Source organism: Triticum dicoccoides, chromosome 1B, assembly GCF_002162155.2.
Source record: "Triticum dicoccoides isolate Atlit2015 ecotype Zavitan chromosome 1B, WEW_v2.0, whole genome shotgun sequence".
Classification (NCBI taxonomy): domain Eukaryota; kingdom Viridiplantae; phylum Streptophyta; class Magnoliopsida; order Poales; family Poaceae; genus Triticum; species Triticum dicoccoides.
Window position 1 is genome coordinate 52,131,673 of NC_041381.1, and position 22,366 is coordinate 52,154,038.

A 22,366-nucleotide genomic window follows, 5' to 3' on the forward strand; every position below is an offset into this window, starting at 1 on the left:
CACATAATACGCATCAATGTCAAATCAAAAGATTTTGGCACTGCTCTCGCGATGTGAGGGAGTTGGCACCGCTGTGCACACAGACCCATATGTATAAACAAATCAATCAAACCAACTACACCAGCCTCTCACTCTCCCAAACAAGTGTTTTTTATTGCCTCAGTCCTCTCTCTCTCCCATGCAGTGTTTTTTCATCACGTGAGTTAATTTGGCACCGGAGCAAAGTAGGTGATCCAGATTGGGGCACCAGGTGAGCAATGGAGGGGCATCGATGCCAAATGCATCACAAGTGAATTTGGCACATGTTTTGGCCTACATAGCCCACTTTTGTACTCCCTCCGTCCCAAAATTCTTGTGTTAAATTTGTCTAAATACAGATGTATCTAGTTACATTTTAGTGTTAGATACATCCGTATCTAAACAAATGTAAGACAAGAATTTTGGGACAGAGGGAATACTACCTCATATTTAGTATAAAATTTTGACCATAGATTTACCTAAGGAAATGCCAATGCATGTCACTAAAAATTACACCACTTGAAATTATGTTCAAATACGAATCCAACGATATAGTTCTTAGTGACATGCATTAACATTTTGTTAGTTAAACCTATGGTCAAATTTTCATACTACAAAATTGGAAGAGCAAACCAGGACGGAGGTAGTACTTGCTCTTAGGGTAACCATAGATTTACTGGAGTAGTCTATGTTACTTTCCACTATGACTAGCCTAGGCTACTATAGTAGTACAGCATAGAATCGATGAAGGTGATCACGTGAGAAAAAATACTAAAAACATTTCTTTTGGTGTAGTGCGTATATGCAGTTTTGAACACTACACTTGTCATCGTAATTTGGGAAAATTACGAAAAAATGAGCTACGTTGTGATTACCGTTTACTTATAGGAAAGAAGTTTCACCTCGATGAGTAGCTTCTCCGTGCACGGAAAGCATGTAAGGAATCCAACAACTTGATCTAGATTGGGGCCGATAGATTTTAGTTCTAAGATCTTCACTGTGCGCATGGACTGGGCCAAGCTTGTGGGAATCATTTTCTGGAAGACGGTCGTAAATACATCAAGAAGAAATTTAAAAATGTGAATTTCAAATAGACGAAGAAGAAGATGAGTGCAGTACCTGAATTATTATGGCTCCAATACAGAGTTCGGAGAATTTGGTAGAGAGAGAGAGAGAGAGAGAGGGAGAGAGAGAGAGAGAGAGAGAGAGAGAGAGAGAGAGAACAGGAGTCCGGGAGAGGGGGAGGTCGCATTTTATGCATCAAAGACTGATATAAACCATGTTTCGATATAAACTTGCATTCAAATATTTAAATTGGAGAACATGTTGTCTGCAATCCACACATGAACAGATATATGCGTATATCAAACAAGTTCATTAATTTGACTTTCAACATGTTCATGGAGTACTATAATACTGTACAACATGCTACTCGATTGAGGTGTTCAATTTTGGATTTAGTTCACTATTTTGACCTACTGAACGAGCTATTTCATTGAATCGAGATATTTCATTTTGGGTTTGATTCGCGTTTTTGAGTGGGTCAACTATTTGTCATATAGTAAATCGCTAGCAACGAGCATGTAAAAACACATTACTCCCGAGCATCATCTCTCCATCTAAAAAAGAAGTGGCAAGCTAATATTTCAAAATTTGATTCGAATCAACTTGGTTAGGTAGACGTGGATGCTCGTTCTCCCAAAATTTGAACAAACCGTTAAAACCCTCTCTGCTCGGTGGAATTCGCCCGAGCAAATAAATGGGAGACGTGAAATTACCGTCCTATGTGGGACACACATCAATTGGCCCGTTGTACATCGAGGGTAGGTTTGTAACTTCATCCAAGCGCGCCTTCTCCTCGGCCGAAATGACATGTGCTGAATAATTCATAAACCATGGTCGGCAAAACACGCTCTCCTTGCCCGAAATAGCTCGCGCCCACTATTTCAAAACATGCTCTCCTCGCCCGAAATCGCTCGCGCCCACTATAGTTCAAAACACGCCCTCCTCGCCCGAAATCGCTCCCGCCCACTATTTGGGGAGAAGCAAAGTTACTCTACTATCCCCGACCCTCAGTACACAGACCCAAGCCGAGAAGCCTATAGGCAAGGGTAGAACTGTAACTCCCCCTCACATTTCAGACAAATGCGTCCGTAAGACATGGTTCCACTCCCCTCCCAATTCCCCCCGCCCGCCCGCCCCCATTCATACCTCGTGGGCGCCAAATCACCTTCTCCCCGGGAAGCTCCCTTCTCCCGAGCCGCGAAACCTCAGCCCTACCTCCATGGTGTCCCCACTGCACCAATTTCATAGCCGCCCTCCTCCCTAATGCCGGAGACGTTGTCCATTTGCCGTCGTGCACTGGGCCGTGTGCCTCTTACTCCGTGTTGCTGGTGCTGCCTCGACGACGACCGCATGAACCGTACCAGAGCTGATTCACCCCCGCCGTTGTTCACGGCGCCGGAGCGGCTCCAACTTCCGAACCGTCAAGAGTCCTAGCGCTGCTTCCGCGTAGCCGTCGACTGTCGCGACATCGCTCTTTCCCTGCCACCAGTCGCCACCGCAGCCGCGCCAGCCTCACCGACTCGGCAGCTGGACCTGCCTACTTCACCATGCCGCCAGATAGGTCGCACCCTCATCTCAAATCACTTTATTTAGGCGTCAGTTGTCTAAATTTTTATTCTGGGCCAATCGATTCCCAATGGGAAGCAGCACCCCTCGAGGCGGCGGAGCTCCTAGGCTGCCGGTTGGCTGGTGTCTAACGTAAGGGTGCAGGGCCGCAAGTTCGTCGCGGAAGCAGCGCTTAGATGGCTATCTTTTAGAGTTGCGTGGGTTGAAGGTACTGCCGCCGCCGGATCTGGATGACGGGGAGTCTTTGTGGATTGGCCCGGGGGCGGCGTAACCACGGCAGTGCGGTGGGGCGGGGAGCGGGGTTTTGGCTGGGGCCACGGACAACAGAGGCAGGCTGCTCCACCGTTGGTCGCTGGCTCTTCGGGGAAGATTCCGAACAGTGTCAGCCGGGAGGCACAAGACGACCATCAAGCCATCCGGCGTAGATCGGACAGTACCAAAATAAAATAAAATCATGTGACCCCAATTTAGTCTATAGTCAACAGACGTGTGACCACTCTCGTACCTTGCTGTTGATCTCTTAGTGTATTTCTTCAAATCAAAGAGATATGTCATTCTTAACATTATGCGTTATCTGCATCTTCACACACACCGTCTTTTGACTCACCGCAGCTGCTCCAACAAGGGAATCATACACCAGAAGGGAGCTATAGTCCCCACTCAACAGTTCCCTGCATCGAATGCGCGTGCCCGACATGGACAACCACAACAACTGTAGGGCCATCGACAAGTCAGCACATGATGCTCACTCCTATGGATGGCAGCTAGATAGGTTGTACCCTCATATTACTTGTGTGCCACATTTATGGCGTTGTTATTCATCTAAGCATGGAAAATAGATCATCACCTTTCACTGTATATTCATGCTGATCTCTTGCGGGTCTTGTTCAGGAGTTCACGCTGTTCCATAGTTCAGCTAAGATACTTGTTCTTTAGGTAACGCTATTCCATAGTTATCATCCATCAGCCAATGCTATCCCACAGGCTGGTGATTAAAGTATTATACCACTTCTAATATTACCTATGTTGTTCTTTAATACTTTTGTGTGCCATCTAGTTAATCTCGAGTACAAACGATACATATTCTGTAGCTTTCATCTGTGTTCTCCCTTTAGTTTATGAGACCTGTTGCTGCTAGTTAACCCCAGTCCTACTATTTATGTCGTCTCTTACAGGCACTTATTACATAAATCTAACTACTAGTTGTCTTCCATGCACGTGAGATATAATTGCACACACTGATATATCCACAAGAACCTCACGGAGCAATGTAAAGGCCAATAAACTTGATGTCAATGAGACCCAATATGATGGAACATGTAAAGGCAGTTCTTCAGAAGACTTGCAGAAAGATGATGAATCCTCTTCACCCCACAAGGTCCTTGCTCTAACTTGGCCTGTGATATGGGTACAACATGCATATAATGTCCTGGAGTGTATCTACTCTGTTGCAATGCCATGTGCTTAGCATGCTGATCATGCATGTAAATATGTCATGCCTTCCTGTTTTTCAGTACCTATTCCATTCATGATAACATGTTTTCAAATTCAAGTATTGTCATTCTACTCTATCGCAATGCCATCTGCGTAATTTGGACATCATGCTTCTGAATATCTTATGCATTGTTATTCATCAGTATGTACTTCATCTGTCTGCCATACCATGTTTTTTTACATTGAAGTGTTGTTCTAGTGCTCTGTTGCAATGCCATCTTATTTTCCCAATCATACACGTGTATGTTGCCTTAGTTATTTCTGTACGTATTCCGCTAGCATATAGTTTTACATTCAACTAGTGTTTTTTTGCTGTGTTGTCATGTCGTATCCCTAGCTCTTACACCATACTCCCTCCGTCCGGATTACTTGTTGCCGAAATGGATAAAAAAGGATGTATCTAGAACTGAAATATGCCTAGACCCATCCATTTTTTTTCCAGATGGAGGGAATACATGTCAATATGTCATGCCTTTCTATTCTTCAGTACCTATTCCATCTCTCTGCTGTTGCATGTTTTATAATTAAAGCACCATTCTTCTATACAAGGCATGTAAGGGGAAGACGACTATGTTAGAATCTGAAGGGTTACAAACAAGGCCTTTGCAAAAGATCCAAACGCCAGGAGATAATAAACCAACTCCAGTTTTTTATAGATACTGCTCCAGCACAGAGAAACCCAACTCCTACTGATAATAAGCAGATTCCAGTGGCCAAAGAACTAGTCCGCTCCAGTCTAGCAAAAATATGTCAACTCAATTCTAAGAAGCGTGTGCGTATCCTTGCATCATGAAATTTTATAGCATGCTGATCATATTTTCTACATATTTCTTACCCATCTCTATTTTAGAAAATAAGCTTAACAGATAAGGATTTCTGCAATGGTATCATTTATAAGGAAAGATTATTTTAGGAATTCTCTGTGCTCTAATGTAGATGTAAGTACCTATTGTATATCACTATATTTTTACATCAGCATGTATTTTGTTAATCGGCGTGAATCCAACCTTTATCTGATATAAATTTAGTTGTAGCAAAATGTATGATTAAAGGCCACAATGTTGATTTTTGTAAGGAAAACTGCCTGGTAGTTTTGCATCCTGAGCTGCATGAGTGTACTATCTCATATCAGTGGGTTTGAATACTTTGGTTCTGCAGTGGGTTTTACAGTGTTTTTTTATTGTGTTATCCTGTCGTATCCCTAGCTCTTACATCATACTCCCCCCGTCCGGATTAAATGTCGCAGAAATGGATAAAACTGGATGAATCTAGAACTGAAATACACCTAGACACATCCATTTATTTCCGGATGGAGGGAATACATGTCAATATGTCATGCCTTTCTATTCTTTAGTACCTATTTCATCTCTGTTGTAGCATGTTTTATAACTGAATCACCATTCTTCTATATAAGGCATGCAAGGGGAAGACGGCTATCTTAGAATCTGAAGGGTTACAAACCAGGTCTTTGCAAAAGATCCAAACGCCAGGAGATAATAAACCAACTCCATTCTAAGAAGCGTGTGCGTATCCTCGCATCATGAAATTTTATAGCATTCTGATCATATTTTCTACATGTTTCTTACCCATCTCTCTTTTAGAAAATAAGGTTAAACGATAGAAGACTTCCTCCATTGGGATCGTATTCGAGGAAAATATCTTGCCGGAATTCTCTGTGCTCCAATGCTGATGTAAGTACCTGTTGTATATCACTATATTTTTACATCAACATGTATTTTGTTAATCAGCGTGAATCTAACCTTTATCTGATCTAAAATTAGTTGTAGCAAAATGTTAAAGGCGCCAATGTTGATTTTTGTAAGGAAAACTGCCTGGTAGTTTTGCATACTGAGCTGCATGAATGTACTATCTCATATCCCGCACATTACTGAATTGTAGTGCTTCTCTGGTTACCCATTCATTCATTGCATCAATGTTGCTTTCGTACTACCTTACCTGGCTGATGATAGCTGTGCCATATTGTATTAATTTGGTGTAGGCTAGTTGCCTAAATGTTCGTTGTGTCACTGTTGCTTTCTATTATTTGACTTGGCCAATGATAGCAATGCTAGTGTGTTAATTTTGTGCAGGCTCCTGAAGATAAGAAGACAAACTCTAAAAACAGCAAGGCAACCGCATTGTTTCTTTCCAGTGAATCTAGGCCAGGTAATATGGCAATAACTCATGATTAATCTGTTTGGTTCCCATCCTAATTTATGTTATGATGCAGTGGTCGAGACACTCTCCACTATCAATAATACAAGCCTGCCAAAATCGCCATCTGAATATGTTCAGTATCCTCTGTCTCGAATGCAACAGAATAAATGTATGTTTGTGAACCAATTAATGGCTTAAGCAATGATGGAAATGGTGGATCAATTAGAGGTGTAGAGTCGTGCGACACAACAACTGATCAATGTTTTCAGAGACAGTGTAGCAAAGCAGCAAGAACTTGCCCACATGCTTATGGGCGTCATTTGTGCTGAGGTTGCAGATTGTGACGTTGTAGATGGTTAGGTTCTGTTCATTTATTTGCACTGGCATCAATCTTTGATTGCCCAGTGGATGTAATTTCCTGTAATATATGCTGGATGTGCAATGTTATTCCATGTATGCCGTACCTTTGCTTGATCGGTTTTGGTCCTGTGTATAATTGCTCGTCGTAATGGGCTCAAATTATCTAATTTGGCCTAAAGACATGCACGAACTTTAATGGGCCCATCTATACCTATACTAATTACAGACTCCCAAGAAATTATCACGTTAATCAGTAATTAGGAGCCGTTTATCTGGTGTGGGGCCGAATTATAACGGTGCAGATCTTTCGGTAACTCTTTAATCTAACCAGACACGTCCGGAAAAAACACAACCTCCAGATCTTAAAATTCGTTCGATCAGTTATATATTAGTTATATCGATCTCATCGTCCACACCAGTATAATATAAAAAGATGGACCCATCTAATCAATGCATTAATCTCGCATCTAATTAGCTAGGAAGCCCATTTTTTTATATATAAACAAGTCTGCTGCCCCTAAAAAACGAGTCTGCAGCTAATCGATACATCATGACTTCAAAAAACAGATCTACGCATCATGACTCTCAGGTCTTTAATTAAGTCCCGTCTCCTATGCATGTCTTTTCCATGTCATCTACGTCTCCTCCTCCTCTTCATATGCAACCTACTACGCGACATCCCACCGTCTCTTGCACAAAGTTCTCATGCACCTGAACTACTAACTCTTACTTCCTAACCAATTCAACTACTGACTCTATGTAGTTCGTCATACTTACATGACAAATGAACTGGAAGTTTCCCCAATCAAAAGATAGAGAATCCAATGCTCCCAATACTGCTGCCAGAACCAACAAGACATAATTTACAACTGTTGCGGTAGATTGTGGTGCGTGGTAGATTTCTCAGTACAAAATAACGTGTCGCATGCAACAGTATAGGTATACCTTCTATGGTCCTCCAAATAAAAACAATTCATCTGTTTTCAGATGTACGACACACATATCTATGTGTAGGTTGAGAATGGAAGGATGGCAAGTTAATGACATATCAACTGCACTAGGTACGTCATGCTGAGAGTTACACGAAGGATGACAGGATGTGCATAAGCCTGTGATGCGTGATGTTGCTGACGACGACATTAGAAGGCTTTCGACAGCGGCCAATGGTACAGGTTATATGATTCGATTGTTGCTGCATTGTATTCTTAGTATCTTAAATTACTCATTCGCAAAAAAGAAGTAGCTTAAGTTACTCAAGTGCTACTTAATGGTTTGTCCTGAAAGCAAGATTGGTTGTAGCTCTCTCATGTTGTCATGTTTCATAATATTTTGACACAGCCAGTCCAACATAGAGAAGTCACCTATGCCTTGCCGTAGCAACAACTGTTGAAGTTTGTCTTCTTAGATCCCCCCAAAATGCTTATGTATGTTCCATCCTCTTTCATACATACAAGTAGCTTGGTATTTTTCTTCTTCTTTCACTTTTATAAATAGTTTCCACGTTTGGCTCTAAGCACTCTTATACATATTGTGATGATACTCTAGAATCAGTTAAATTATCTAAGTTGCATCATCTAGAAATTTAGGTAATTGAGTACTAGAGTACACTTTCTTCAAGCAAAAAATGTACTTTGACGAATAACAATTCATTTCAGTTCACATGCTTATTGTAGATATTCCATGGATTTTAGTTCATCCATTTCATGTATGTGTCCATATAAAAGAAATGGAGAAATCGTGTTATGTTACTTGAATGGAGACATCACATGTGCATATATTCTCACTATTCTCATCATGAAACATGGTGTTGGATAGAAGCATCTCATAATCCACAACAGTTGGTATACAAAAATTAAGACCAATTCACCTAAAAGAAGAACACTAATATAACTAAAATCAGCATATGAATCAAAAGAACTAGCTGTATAGAATATTCAAACCCATGAAGACATACGAAGCATCTCATCATTAACTAAGTGTTTGATGTATGAGTTACCATGAAATATTATTAAATACATGCTTTTCAGTACGAATTTACATGTAAAGCTTTGAACCAGTAATTGAAGAAACGAATTTGATCCTCTTTATCCTATGAGTACCGATGGAGAACTATTATATATCTTGGTGATAATAATTTTCAAAATAGATACACACATGATAATTGGTAATAATTCTACAAACTCTATGTTCTTTGATGTTAAACTAGCCCGTGCATTGCACGGGTTGACGACTAGTTAAGTTAATGGGCCGTTACTAGGCTGAAAGTTAATGGTCGGCCCTCTTACCTCCCGGGTCGTTAACAGGCCGACATCAAAGCGAGCAACAGGTGGCCCCAATTTATTTCACGGGCCGTTAACATGCCGTTACTAAGTTTGGGCTACATATGGCCCAACTATACTGTAGGCCTTTAGCAGGCTGAAAGAGACAACAGGCTTGTAATGGACCATGAAGAGCATGGGCCGCTAAGAGGCCGAAAGTCAGGTCATATTGTAAATGGCCTAACTGTGTTGTGGGCCTTTAGCAGGCCGAAAAAGAAACCGGGCTGGTATTGGACCATGACGGGCATGGGCCATTAAAAGGCCAAAACTAAGGTCCGACTACAAATGGCCCAACTCATTTATGGTCCGTTGATAGGCCGAAAGGCACACAGGACCGGGAATTGGCCCAACACTTAAATGGGTCGCTAAAAGGCCAAAACTCAGGTTTGACTACAAATGGCCCAACTAATTTATGGGCCATCAACAGGCTGAAAGTGACACCGGGCCAGAAATTGGCCCAACACTTAAATGGGCCGCTAAAAGGCCAAAACTCAGGTCCGACTCAAATGGCCCATCAGATTTATGGGCCGTCAACAGGCTGAAAGACACACCTGGCCGGAAATTAGCCCAACATTTAAATGGGTCGCTAAAAGGCCAAAAGATGTACATCCTGAAAATTGGCCCATCCATTAAATGGGCCATTAATAGGCCGAAATCTCACTAGGCCGATATTAAGCCCAAATATATAGTAGGCTATTAATAGGCTCGAACTGACGATGAGTTACAATGGTGTCAAATCTTTAACGGCCGTTGACGGGCCGAATTGGCACATCTCGTATGGGCCGTGGGCTTAAATGGACCTGACACAAGTAGGCCTTGTATGAGCCGGCCTGCTAATTTTTACTGGGCCGGCCTTTTTCACCGGAATGGGCCACTGTTGGACCGTGCCACGTGTCGACCTATCATAGGCGCCTCCTGTTCAATGAGTGGATGAGATCTGTCCCAACGGTGAGGCAAGACCTATTTCCTGCGGCCAATGATGATTTTACACGTGAAATCCCCATTGGCCCGGGATATTAAGTTGTTATCGGATCCAAAACCGGACCCATATCTTAACAGCGTTCCGTTACGGTGGATGCCACGTGTCGGTCACCCTTGACGAAAGCACTTCTGTGACGCGCGATTTATTGTCATGGAAGTGGACACTTCCGTGATGATAATTTTGGTAATGTCATGGAACACTTCTACGACATCACATGTATGACTATCTTGATTCTGTCATAAATTTGTCATGGATGTACATGCATGACAGAAAACGCGACCTACTGTGACAAACACATATCATCACAGAAGTGTATTTTTTTGTAGTGCATGAAGATGTTCACCGTTGATGACTAGTCCGTCTCACGTGATGATCGGACACGACCTAGTTGACTCGGATCATGTATCACTTAGATGACTAGAGGGATGTGTATCTGAGTGCGAGTTCATTAAATAATTTGATTAGATGAACTTAATTATCATGAAGTTAGTCTAAAAGCATTTGCAAAATGTCTTGTAGATCAAATGGCCCACGCTCATGTCAACCTCAACTTCAACACGTTCCTGGAGAAAACCAAGCTGAAAGACGATGGTAGCAACTATACGGACTGGGTCCGGAACCTGAGGATCATCCTCATAGCTGCCAAGAAAGCACATGTCCTAGAAGCATCGCTAGGTGAAGCACCCGTCGTAGCGAACCAAGACCTTATGAACGCTTGGCAGTCGCGTGTTGATGATTACTCCCTTGTTCAGTGCGGCATGCTTTAAAGCTTAGAACCGGGGCTCCAAAAGCGTTTCGAGCAGCACGGAGCATACGAGATGTTCCAAGAGCTGAAAATGGTTTTCCAAGCTCATGCCCGGGTCGAGAGATATGAAGTCTCCGACAAGTTCTATAGTTGTAAGATGGGGGAAAATAGTTCTGTCGGTGAGCACATACTCAAAATGTCTGGGTTGCACAACCGCTTGTCCCAGCTGGACATAAACCACCCAGATGAGGCGGTCATTGACAGAATCCTTCAGTCGCTCCCACCTAGCTACAAGAGCTTTGTGATGAACTACAATATGCAGGGGATGGTGAAAACCATTCCTGAGGTATTTTCAATGCTGAAATCAGCGGAGGTAGAAGTCAAAAAGGAACATCAAGTGTTGATGGTCAATAAAACCACTAGTTTCAAGAGAGGCAAGGGTAAGAAGAACTTCAAGAAGGACGACAAGGGAGTTGCCGCGCCCGGTAAGCCAGTTGCCGGGAAGAAGCCAAAGCACGGACCCAAACCTGAGACTGAGTGCTTTTATTGCAAGGGGAACGGTCACTAGAAGCGGAACTGCCCCAAGTACTTAGCGAATAAGAAGGCCGGCAACACCAAAGGTATATGTGATATACATGTTATTGATGTGTACCTTACCAGTACTCGTAGTAGCTCCTGGGTATTTGATACCGGTGAGGTTGCTCATATTTGTAACTCAAAATAGGAGCTGCGGAATAAGCGGAGACTAGCGAAGGACGAGGTGACGATGCACGTCGGGAATGGTTCCAAGGTCGATGTGATCGCCGTCGGCATGCTACCTCTACATTTACCTATGGGATTAGTTTTAAACCTCAATAATTGTTATTTAGTGCCAGCTTTGAGCATGAACATTGTATTTGGATCTCGTTTAATACGAGATGGCTACTCATTTAAATCCGAGAATAATGGTTGTTCTATTTATATATGAGATATGTTTTATGGTCATGCCCCGCTGGTCAATGGTTTATTCTTAATGAATATCGAACATGATGTTACACATATTCATAGTGTGAATACCAAAAGATGTAAGATTGATAATGATAGTCCCACATATCTGTGGCACTGTCGCCTTGGTCACATTGGTGTCAAACGCATGAAGAAGCTCCATGCAGATGGACTTTTGGAGTCTCTTGATTTCAAATCATTTGACACATGCGAACCATGCCTCATGGAAAAAATGACCAAGATTCCGTTCTCCGGAACAATGGAGCGAGCAACCAACTTATTGGAAATTATGCATACTGATGTGTGCGGTCCAATGAGCGTTGAGGCTCGCGGTGGCTATTGTTATGTTCTCACCCTCACTGATGACTTAAGTAGATATGGGTATGTCTACTTAATGAAACACAAGTCTGAGACCTTTGAAAAGTTCAAGGAATTTCAGAATGAGGTAGAGAATCAACGTGACAGAAAAATAAAGTTCTTACGATCAGATCGTGGGGGAGAATATTTAAGTCACGAGTTTGGTACGCACTTAAGGAAATGTGGAATTGTTTCACAACTCATGCCTCCTGGAACACCTCAGCGTAACGGTGTGTCCGAATGTCGTAATCGCACTCTATTAGATATGGTGTGGTCTATGATGTCTCTTACCGATTTTCCGCTATCATTTTCGGGATACGCTTTAGAGACAGCTACATTCACTTTAAACAGGGCACCGTCTAAATCCGTTGAGACGACACCGTATGAATTATGGTTTGGAAAGAAACCTAAGCTGTTGTTTCTAAAAGTTTGGGGATGCGATGCTTATGTCAAGAAACTTCAACCTGAAAAGCTCGAACCCAAGTCGGAAAAATGCGTCTTCATAGGATACCCTAAGGAAACCATTGGGTATACCTTCTACCTCAGATCCGAAGGCAAGATCTTTGTTGCCAAGAACGGGTCCTTTCTGGAGAAAGAGTTTCTCTCGAATGAAGTGGGAGGAAAGTGTAACTTGATGAAGTACTACCTCTTGTACTGGTAAGTAGCGCAGCTCAGGAAGATGTTCCTGTGGTGCCTGGACCGACTAGAGAGGAAGTTAATGATGATGATCAAGGTACTTCGGATCAAGTTACTACTGAACTTCATAGGTCCACAAGGACACGTTCCACACCAGAATAGTATGGCAACCCTGTCCTGGAAATCATGTTGTTAGACAATGGCGAACCTTTGAACTATGAAGAAGCGATGGCGGGCCCAGATTCCAACAAAGGGCTTGAAGCCATGCAATCTGAGATAGGATCCATGTATGAAAACAAAGTATGGACTTTGACAGACTTGCCCGATGATCGGCGAGCGATAGAAAATAAATTGATCTTTAAGAAGAAGATGCACGCAGATGGTAATGTTACCATCTATAAAGCTCGACTTGTCGCTAAGGGTTATCGGCAAGTTCAAGGGGTTGACTACGATGAGACTTTCTCTCCCGTAGCGAAGCTGAAGTCCGTCCAAATCATGTTAGCAATTGCCGCATACTATGATTATGAGATACGACAAATGGATGTCAAAACAGCATTCCTTAATGGCTATCTTAAGGAAGAATTGTATATGATGCAGTCGGAAGGTTTTGTCGATCCTAAGAATGCTAACAAGGTATGCAAGCTCCAGCGATCCATTTATGGGCTGGTGCAAGCATCTCGGAGTTGGAACATTCGCTTTGATGAAATGATCAAAGCATTTGGGTTTATGCAGACTTATGGAGAAGCCTGCATTTACAAGAAAGTGAGTGGGAGCTCTGTAGCATTTCTCATATTATATGTGGATGACATACTTTTGATGGGAAATGATATATAACTTTTGGACAGCATAAAGGCCTACTTGAATAAGTGTTTTTCAATGAAGGACCTTGGAGAAGCTGCTTATATATTAGGCATCAAGATCTATAGAGATAGATCGAGATGCCTCATAGGTCTTTCACAAAGCACATACCTTGATAAGATATTGAAGAAGTTCAATATGGATTAGTCCAAGAAGGGGTTCTTGCCTGTGTTGCAAGGTGTGAAATTGAGCTCGGCTCAATCCCCGACCACGGCAGAAGATAGAGAAAAGATGAGTGTCATCCCCTATGCCTCGACCATAGGGTCTATTATGTATGCCATGATGTGTACCAGACTTGATGTAAACCTTGCCGTAAGTTTGGTAGCTAGGCACCAAAGTACTCCCGGCATGGAACACTGGACAGCGGTCAAGAATATCCTGAAGTACCTGAAAAGGACTAAGGATATGTTTCTCGTTTATTAAGGTGACGAAGAGCTCGTCGTAAAGGGTTACGTCGATGCTAGCTTCGACACAGATCTAGATGACTCCAAGTCACAAACTGGATACGTGTATATTTTGAATGGTGGGACAGTAAGCTGGTGCAGCAGCAAGCAGAGCATCGTGGCGGGATCTACATGTGAAGCGGAGTACATGGCAACCTCGGAGGCAGCACATGAAGCAATCTGGATGAAGGAGTTCATCACCGACCTAGGAGTTATTCCCAATGCGTCGGGGCCAATCACTCTCTTGTGTGACAACACTGGAGCTATTGCCCTTGCCAAGGAGCCCAAGTTTCACAAGAAGACAGGCACATCAAGCGTCACTTCAACTCCATTCGTGAAAATGTTCAAGATGGAGACATAGATATTTGCAAAGTGCATACGGATCTGAATATCGCAGATCCATTGACTAAACCTCTTCCGCGAGCAAAACATGATCAACACCAGAACTCTATGGGTGTTCGATTCATCACAGTGTAACTAGATTATTGACTCTGGTGTAAGTGGGAGACTGTTGGAAATATGCCCTAGAGCCAATAATAAAATTATTATTATTATATTTCCTTGTTCATGATAATTGTCTATTATTCATGCTATAATTGTATTAGTCGGAAACCGTGATACATGTGTGAATACATAGACCACAATATGTCCCTAGTGAGCCTCTAGTTGACTAGCTCGTTGATCAACAGATGGTCATGGTTTTCTGACTATGGACATTGGATGTCATTGATAATGGGATCACATCATTAGGAGAATGATGTGATGGACAAGACCCAATCCTAAGCATAGCACAAGATCGTGTAGTTCGTTTGCTAAAGCTTTTCTAATGTCAAGTATCAGTTCCTTAGACCATGAGATTGTGTAACTCCCGGATACCGTAGGAGTGCTTTGGGTGTACCAAACCTCACAACGTAACTAGGTGACTATAAAGGTGCACTACAGGTATCACCGAAAGCGTCTGTTGGGTTGGCACGAATCGAGACTGGAATTTGTCACTCTGTAAGACAGAGAGGTATCTCTAGGCCCACTCGGTAATGCATCATCAAAATGAGCTCAATGTGACTAAGTGGTTAGTCACGGGATCATGCATTATGTGACGAGTAAAGTGACTTGCCGGTAACGAGATTGAACGAGGTATTGGAATACCGATGATCGAATCTCGGGCAAGTAACGTACCGATTGACAAAGGGAATTCCATACGGGATTACTTGAATCCTCAACATCGTGGTTCATCCGATGAGATCATCATGGAACATGTGGGAGCCAACATGTGTATCCAGATCCCGCTGCTGGTTATTGACCGGAGAGCTGTCTCGGTCATGTCTACGTGATTCCCGAACCCGTAGGGTCTACACACTTAAGGTTCGATGACACTAGGGTTATTAGGAAGACTGGTATGTGATTACCGAATGTTGTTTGGAGTCCCAGATGAGATCCTGGACGTCACGAGGAGTTCCGGAATGGTCCGGAGGTGAAGATTTATATATGGGAAGTTGTCATACGGTCACCGGCAAAGTTTGGGGGCATACCGGTATTGTACCTGGGCCACCGGAGGGGTTCCGGGGGTCCACCGGGAGGGGCCACCTCTCCCGGAGGGCCTCGTGGGCTGTTGAGGGAAGGGAACCAGCCCTTAGAGGGCTGGGCGCCACCCCCCTTGGGCCCATGTTCCTAGGGTTGGGGGGGGGGGAATCCTAAGGGGGGCGTCTCCCTTGCTTGGAGGGCAAGCCCCCTCCCCTTGGCTGCCGCCCCCCCTCTAGATCTCATATAGAGGGGGCCGGCCCCCGTCCTCCCCCCCCTATAAATAGAGGGGCGAGGGGAGGGCTGCAGCCACACATCCAAGGTGCAGCCCCTTCCCTCCCCAACACCTCTCCTCCTCCGCAAGAGCTTGGCGAAGCCCTGCCGGAGTACTGCCGCTCCATCACCACCACGTCGTCGTGCTGCTGTTGGAGTCCCTCTTCCTCAACCTCTCCCTCCTCCTTGCTGGATCAAGGCGCGGGAGACGTCACCAGAATGCATGTGTGTTGAACGCGGAGGTGCCGTTGTTCGGCGCTAAGATCGGAATCCACCGCGATCTGAATCGCTTCGAGTACGACTCCCTCATCCGCGTTCTTGCAATGCTTCCGTCTCGCGGTCTTCAAGGGTATGAAGATGCACTCTCCTCTCTCTCATTGCTAGTTGCTCCATAGATTGATCTTGGTGATGCATAGAATTTTTTTATTTTCTGCAACAGTATTCACCTTCCTTTTTGGTATAACCATTGCCCATGAGCCGCTCCTTGTACTTCTCAATAGTACCAACAGGCCTAAGATTCTTCTTGAATACCCATTTGCATCCTATAGGTTTGCACCCATAAGGACGATTAGTGATTTTCCAAGTTTCATTTGCCAAGATGGAGTCCATCTCACTACGTACCGCTTCCTTCTAGTAGTCAGCATCTTCATATGCATAGGCCTCTGAAATAAAATTGGGAGTGTCATCTATGAGATACACAAGAAAATAATCACCAAAGTACTTTGCAGTCCTCTGTCTCTTGCTCCTAGTAGGAACTTCATTGTTCTCCTTCATAGGATTTTCAAAGTGTTCCATCGAAGTGGTAGGTTCAGTAATTGTAACTAATTCTTGATTCGATAAACTAGGCATCTCTTGATTTGATGAGCTAGCCATATCATTCATGGGAAATATATCTTCAAAGAAAGTCACATCATTCGACTCCATGATTGTACCGACATGCATGTCATATACCTCTAATTTTACAATCAATAATCTATAGCCAATGATATGGGGAGCATATCTCAGGAAAGCACAATCCACATATTTTTGTCCAAGCTTGCGCTTATTTGGAATTGGCACACTTACTTTCACCAAACAACCCCAGGTTCATAGGTAAGAGAGATTAAACCTTTTCTTCTCCCATTCCTCGAATGTAGTTATATCTTTGTTCTTTGTGGGGACTTGGTTTAGGACACGACATGCAGTCAATATCGCCTCCCCCCACCATGCCTTGGAGACACCCGATGTGTCTAACATGGTATTAACCAAATTAGTTAGAGTACGGTTCTTTCTTTTGGCTACCCCATTTAACTGAGGCGAATAGGGAGGCGTCTTCTCATGGATTATACCATGTTCCGCACAAAAAGAATCAAACTCATTGGAAAAATACTATCCACCATGATCGAACCTAAGCCTCTTGATCTTTCAATCAAGTTGGTTTTCTGCTTCAGCTTTACAGATCTTAAAAAAGTTCAAAGCCCCATCCTTAGATTTCAGAAGATCCACACGACAATATCTAGTGGAGTCATCAATTAACGTCATGAAATATTTCTTTCCACCTTTTTTCCAAAACACCATTCATTTCACAAAGATCCGAATGTATGAGCTCTAGTGGTGCAAGATTTTTTGTTTCCGCAATCGTATGATACTTACGAGGTTGCTTAGATTGCACACAAACTTGACACTTAGATCCCTTGAAACTAGTGAAATTAGGGATTAAGTTCAACTTGGCTAGTAGCGACATGCAACCAGAGTTAACATGACAAAGACATGAATGCCATACATTTGATTCACTATTGTTGCAAACATGATTATCAACTTTCTTGCAAACATCTATCGAGGATAAGCGGAACAGGCCTCCTGACTCATAGCCTTTACCAACAAAAGTTCCATACTTGGATATTACAAATTTATTTGACTCAAAGACTGTTGGGGAACGTAGCATGCAATTTCAAAAAAATTCATATGATCATGCAAGATCTATCTAGGAGATGCATAACAACGAGAGGGGGAGAGTGTGTCCACGTACCCTTGTAGACCGAAAGAGGAAGCATTAGTCAACGCGGTTGATGTAGTCAAATGTCTTCACGATCCAATCGATCCTAGTACCGAACGTATGACATCTCCATGTCCAATCGATCCTAGATCCTAGCTGAGTCAAGTGGTTATGGTACCTAGACATTCTGAGTATGTGTTCAATGACAGAACTATTCTCCTCCATTTTGCAGCTATAGAACATTTTGGAGACTTCACTTGAAATATTAACTTTAACTCTTGGAACATCTCATATCACTACAAGAAATATGTCAATTAGTGACCTTCTGTCAGTGACCCTGGAAGAATTGGTCATAGATCTATGACCATTTCAGACCAATTGGTCAAAAGCTGTCCGGGGGGCTCCAAACCCTAAACAATAACGACCATTTTGGTCAGAAAGGTCGCAATTTCCTTACATGAAATGGTCATAAAGCAAATAGCACAGGTCCACAACCTTATTTCTAGCTGATCATGACCAATATAGATGGTCATAACCTTGTAAATTGTGGTGGGTTGCTATGACTAGGCGCCACCTCATCAGTTTTGCCTATGTGTCATGTCCATGTGGCAGTTTTTGCCCTAGGTTGTGAAGCAACCTATATTTCTGTCATTCCCAAAATTCCTAAAAAAATCTCATCAATTCTTTGGGTCATATCTTCGTCAAATATGTAAAAAACCTTCCTTGCCTAGTTCAAAAATAATTCAAAAATATTCATTTTCCTATTCTGTTCAAAAAAACACTTTGTGAAGGAAGTACCACTTTGGCATGTCCAAATGGTATCCATTTTCTACGGTGCTTTCCTATGCCCAAATAACCATCCTCCACCAAATGCCAGCTCAATTCATTCATTATTTTGAGCCCAGCTTCAACATTCGTATTTATGTCCAGTGTGGTACTTTGCAAAGCAAGTACCCCCTAGGCTCCTCCTGTTGAGCTGAAAATTTGTGAAGACGGTCTTCTTAGTAACTGATCATCCTCAGCCAAAACTTACGCCCATTGGCTATGTGCATTTCCCGTACCGCTAATCAAACACTTGGCTGCTTATTCATGTTTGAGCATCGATCGGTGTCCTCGTGAGAATCTTATGTTGTGATTTTATTCCTAGGATCTACCTGGGGAGTGCCCAACCCACTAGACATGCCTAGGTCTCCCAGAACACATGGCAACACCATGGTCACGCGGTGACCACGCGGCGGGCATGCGAGTTTACGCGCTCTAGAGTTGGGGCCCTGGGCCACCGTCCAAACCTCGACGTATCGCCACCAAACCATGTATTTATGATTAAATATGTACTTATATAACTAGAAATGATTTTGGGAAAAAATAAATAGCAAACTATGAGGCAGCTGCAGTTCAAATTTGATCCGGTTCCTACTGAACCGGCGGGAATTTGTCTTTTTTACCAGAGGTGGATCAAAACTTTTGACACCCAACCATTTTGTCAATTGTGCATTAAATATGGCCTAGTATTTTAGAAAATTGATTTGGTCCAATTTTGCAACAAATATATGGGAGGTCCTTCACAAAAAACCTCCTTTCAGGCACTCGGAAAATGGAAAATTGTTTTTTCGTCCAAAGAAAATGAAAACTTCCTTAGGAAACATTGTTTGGAATTCCAAGATGCACCCTTGTGCACAATATGAGATCATTTGAACAAACTATGCCATGAATGTGGCCATAAGATTGATCATTTGGCTTGAAAGCCATGAATCTTCACACTTGATAGCTCGTTTCTGAGAACACTTTTTAAAAATAATTTCCGTATTGCAAGTTTATTATTTTTCCTGGAAACCTGGTCATATATAATGATACAATGTGAAGGTTTTCCAATTTTTTTGATTTTTTATGCCTGTTTTAAAATGCGGTCAAAAGGGCGGGCTTGACCGTTCCTAGCTAGTGGTTGAATCTTGGAAAACTTTTGATGTTTCTCTTATTAAATAGATACTTATGTACCTAGAAATGATTTTTGGAAAAAATAAATAGCAAACTATGAGGCAGCTGCAGTTCAAATTTGACCCACTTCCTGCTGAATCGGTGGGAATTTGTCTTTTTCACCAGAGGTGGATCAAAACTTTTGACACCCAACCATTTTGTCAGTTGTGCATTAAATATGGCCTAGTATTTTATAAAATTGATTTGGTCCAATTTAGCAATAAATATATGGTAGGTCCTTCACAAAAAAACCTCATTTCGGGAACTCGAAAAATGGAAAATGAATTTTTCGTGCAAAAAAAAATGAAAACTCCCTTAGGCAACATTGCTTGCCATTCCAAGATTCACCCTTGTGCACAATATGAGATCATTTGAACAAACTATGCCATGAATGTGGCCATAAGATTGATCATTTGGCTTGAAAGCCATGAATCTTCACACTTGATAGCTCGTTTCTGAGAACACTTTTTAAAAATAATTTCCGTATTGCAAGTTTATTATTTTTCCTGGAAACCTGGTCATATATAATGATACAATGTGAAGGTTTTCCAATTTTTTTGATTTTTTATGCCTGTTTTAAAATGCGGTCAAAACGGCGGGCTTGACCGTTCCTAGCTAGTGGTTGAATCTTGGAAAACTTTTGATGTTTCTCTTATTAAATAGATACTTATGTACCTAGAAATGATTTTTGGAAAAAATAAATAGCAAACTATGAGGCAGCTGCAGTTCAAATTTGACCCACTTCCTGCTGAATCGGTGGGAATTTGTCTTTTTCACCAGAGGTGGATCAAAACTTTTGACACCCAACCATTTTGTCAGTTGTGCATTAAATATGGCCTAGTATTTTATAAAATTGATTTGGTCCAATTTAGCAATAAATATATGGTAGGTCCTTCACAAAAAAACCTCATTTCGGGAACTCGAAAAATGGAAAATGAATTTTTCGTGCAAAAAAAATGAAAACTCCCTTAGGCAACATTGCTTGCCATTCCAAGATTCACCCTTGTGCACAATATGAGATCATTTGAACAAACTATGCCATGAATGTGGCCATAAGATTGATCATTTGGCTTGAAAGCCATGAATCTTCACACTTGATAGCTCGTTTCTGAGAACACTTTTTAAAAATAATTGCGGTATTACAAGTTTATAATTTTTGCTGGTAACTTGGCCACAGATAATGACACAATGCGAAGGTTTTACAATTTTTTGAATTTTGTTGAATTTTTTATGCCCGTTTCAAAATGCGGTCAAAACGGCGGGCATGACCGTTCCTAGCTAGTGGTTGAATCTTGGAATTTTTTTGGTGTTTATCTGATTAAATATATACTTATTTACCTATAAATGATTTTTGGAAAATAAAGAGCAAACTATGAGGCAGCTGTAGTTCAAATTTGACCCGCTTCCTGCTGAATCGGCGGGAATTTGTCTTTTTACCAGAGGTGGATCAAAACTTTTGACACCCAACCATTTTGTCAATTGTGCATTAAATATGGCCTAGTATTTTATAAAATTGATTTGGTCCAATTTTGCAATAAATATATGGTAGGTCCTTCACAAAAAAATCACATTTCGGGCACTCAAAAATGGAAAATGAATTTTTCGTCCAAAGAAAATGAAAACTCCCTTAGGCAACATTGTTTGGAACTCCAAGATGCACCTTTTTGCACAATATGAGATCATTTGAACAAACTATGCCATGAATGTGGACATAAGATTGATCATTTGGCTTGAAAGCCATGAATCTTCACGCATGATAGCTCGTTTCTGAGAACACTTTTTTAAAATAATTATTGTAGTGCATGTTTATTATTTTTCCTGGTAACTTGGTCATATATAATGACGCAATGCGAAGGTTTTCCAATTTTTTGATTTTTTTATGCCCGTTTCAAAATGCGGTCAAAACGGCGGGCATGACCGTTCCTAGCTAGTGGTTGAATCTTGGAATTTTTTTGGTGTTTCTCTGATTAAATAGATACTTATGTACCTATAAATGATTTTTGGAAAAAATAAAGAGCAAACTATGAGGCAGCTGCAGTTCAAATTTGACCCGCTTCCTATTGAATCGGCATGAATTTGTCTTTTTCACCAGAGGTGAGTAAAAGCTTTTGACACCCAACTGTTTGGTCAATTATACATTAAATATGGACTAATATTTTATAAAAATGATTTAGTGACATTTTGCAAAAAATGTATGGCAGTTCCTTCATAAAAAACACATTTTGGTCACTCAGAAAATGAAAAATGAAATTTCGGTAGTTAGGCATTGAATCTTACAAACATTTCAGAGTATCTCTGATGAAATATATACTTTAGTATCTATAAATTATTTTTAGAAAAATTAAATAGGTACTTTAGTACCTATTAATGTGAAAAAGTAGAAGAAAACAAAAATGTAAACACAATTTGTTTTACTTTATTCTCATTGGAGGAACTAGCTCTCACCCGGATCGATGACGTGGCGGCCATCCATCCATTCATCCAACCCCTTGCCCTAAAAAAATCTATCCATCCCCTACCCTCGTCTCCCACCCACCCACCCACCCCGACCCCTTCCCTCCGCCGCCGCCATCCCACCCCTCGCCGCCATCCCGCCGCCATCCACATCCATCCCCTGGCCGCTCTCCCTGTTCCGAGCACTTG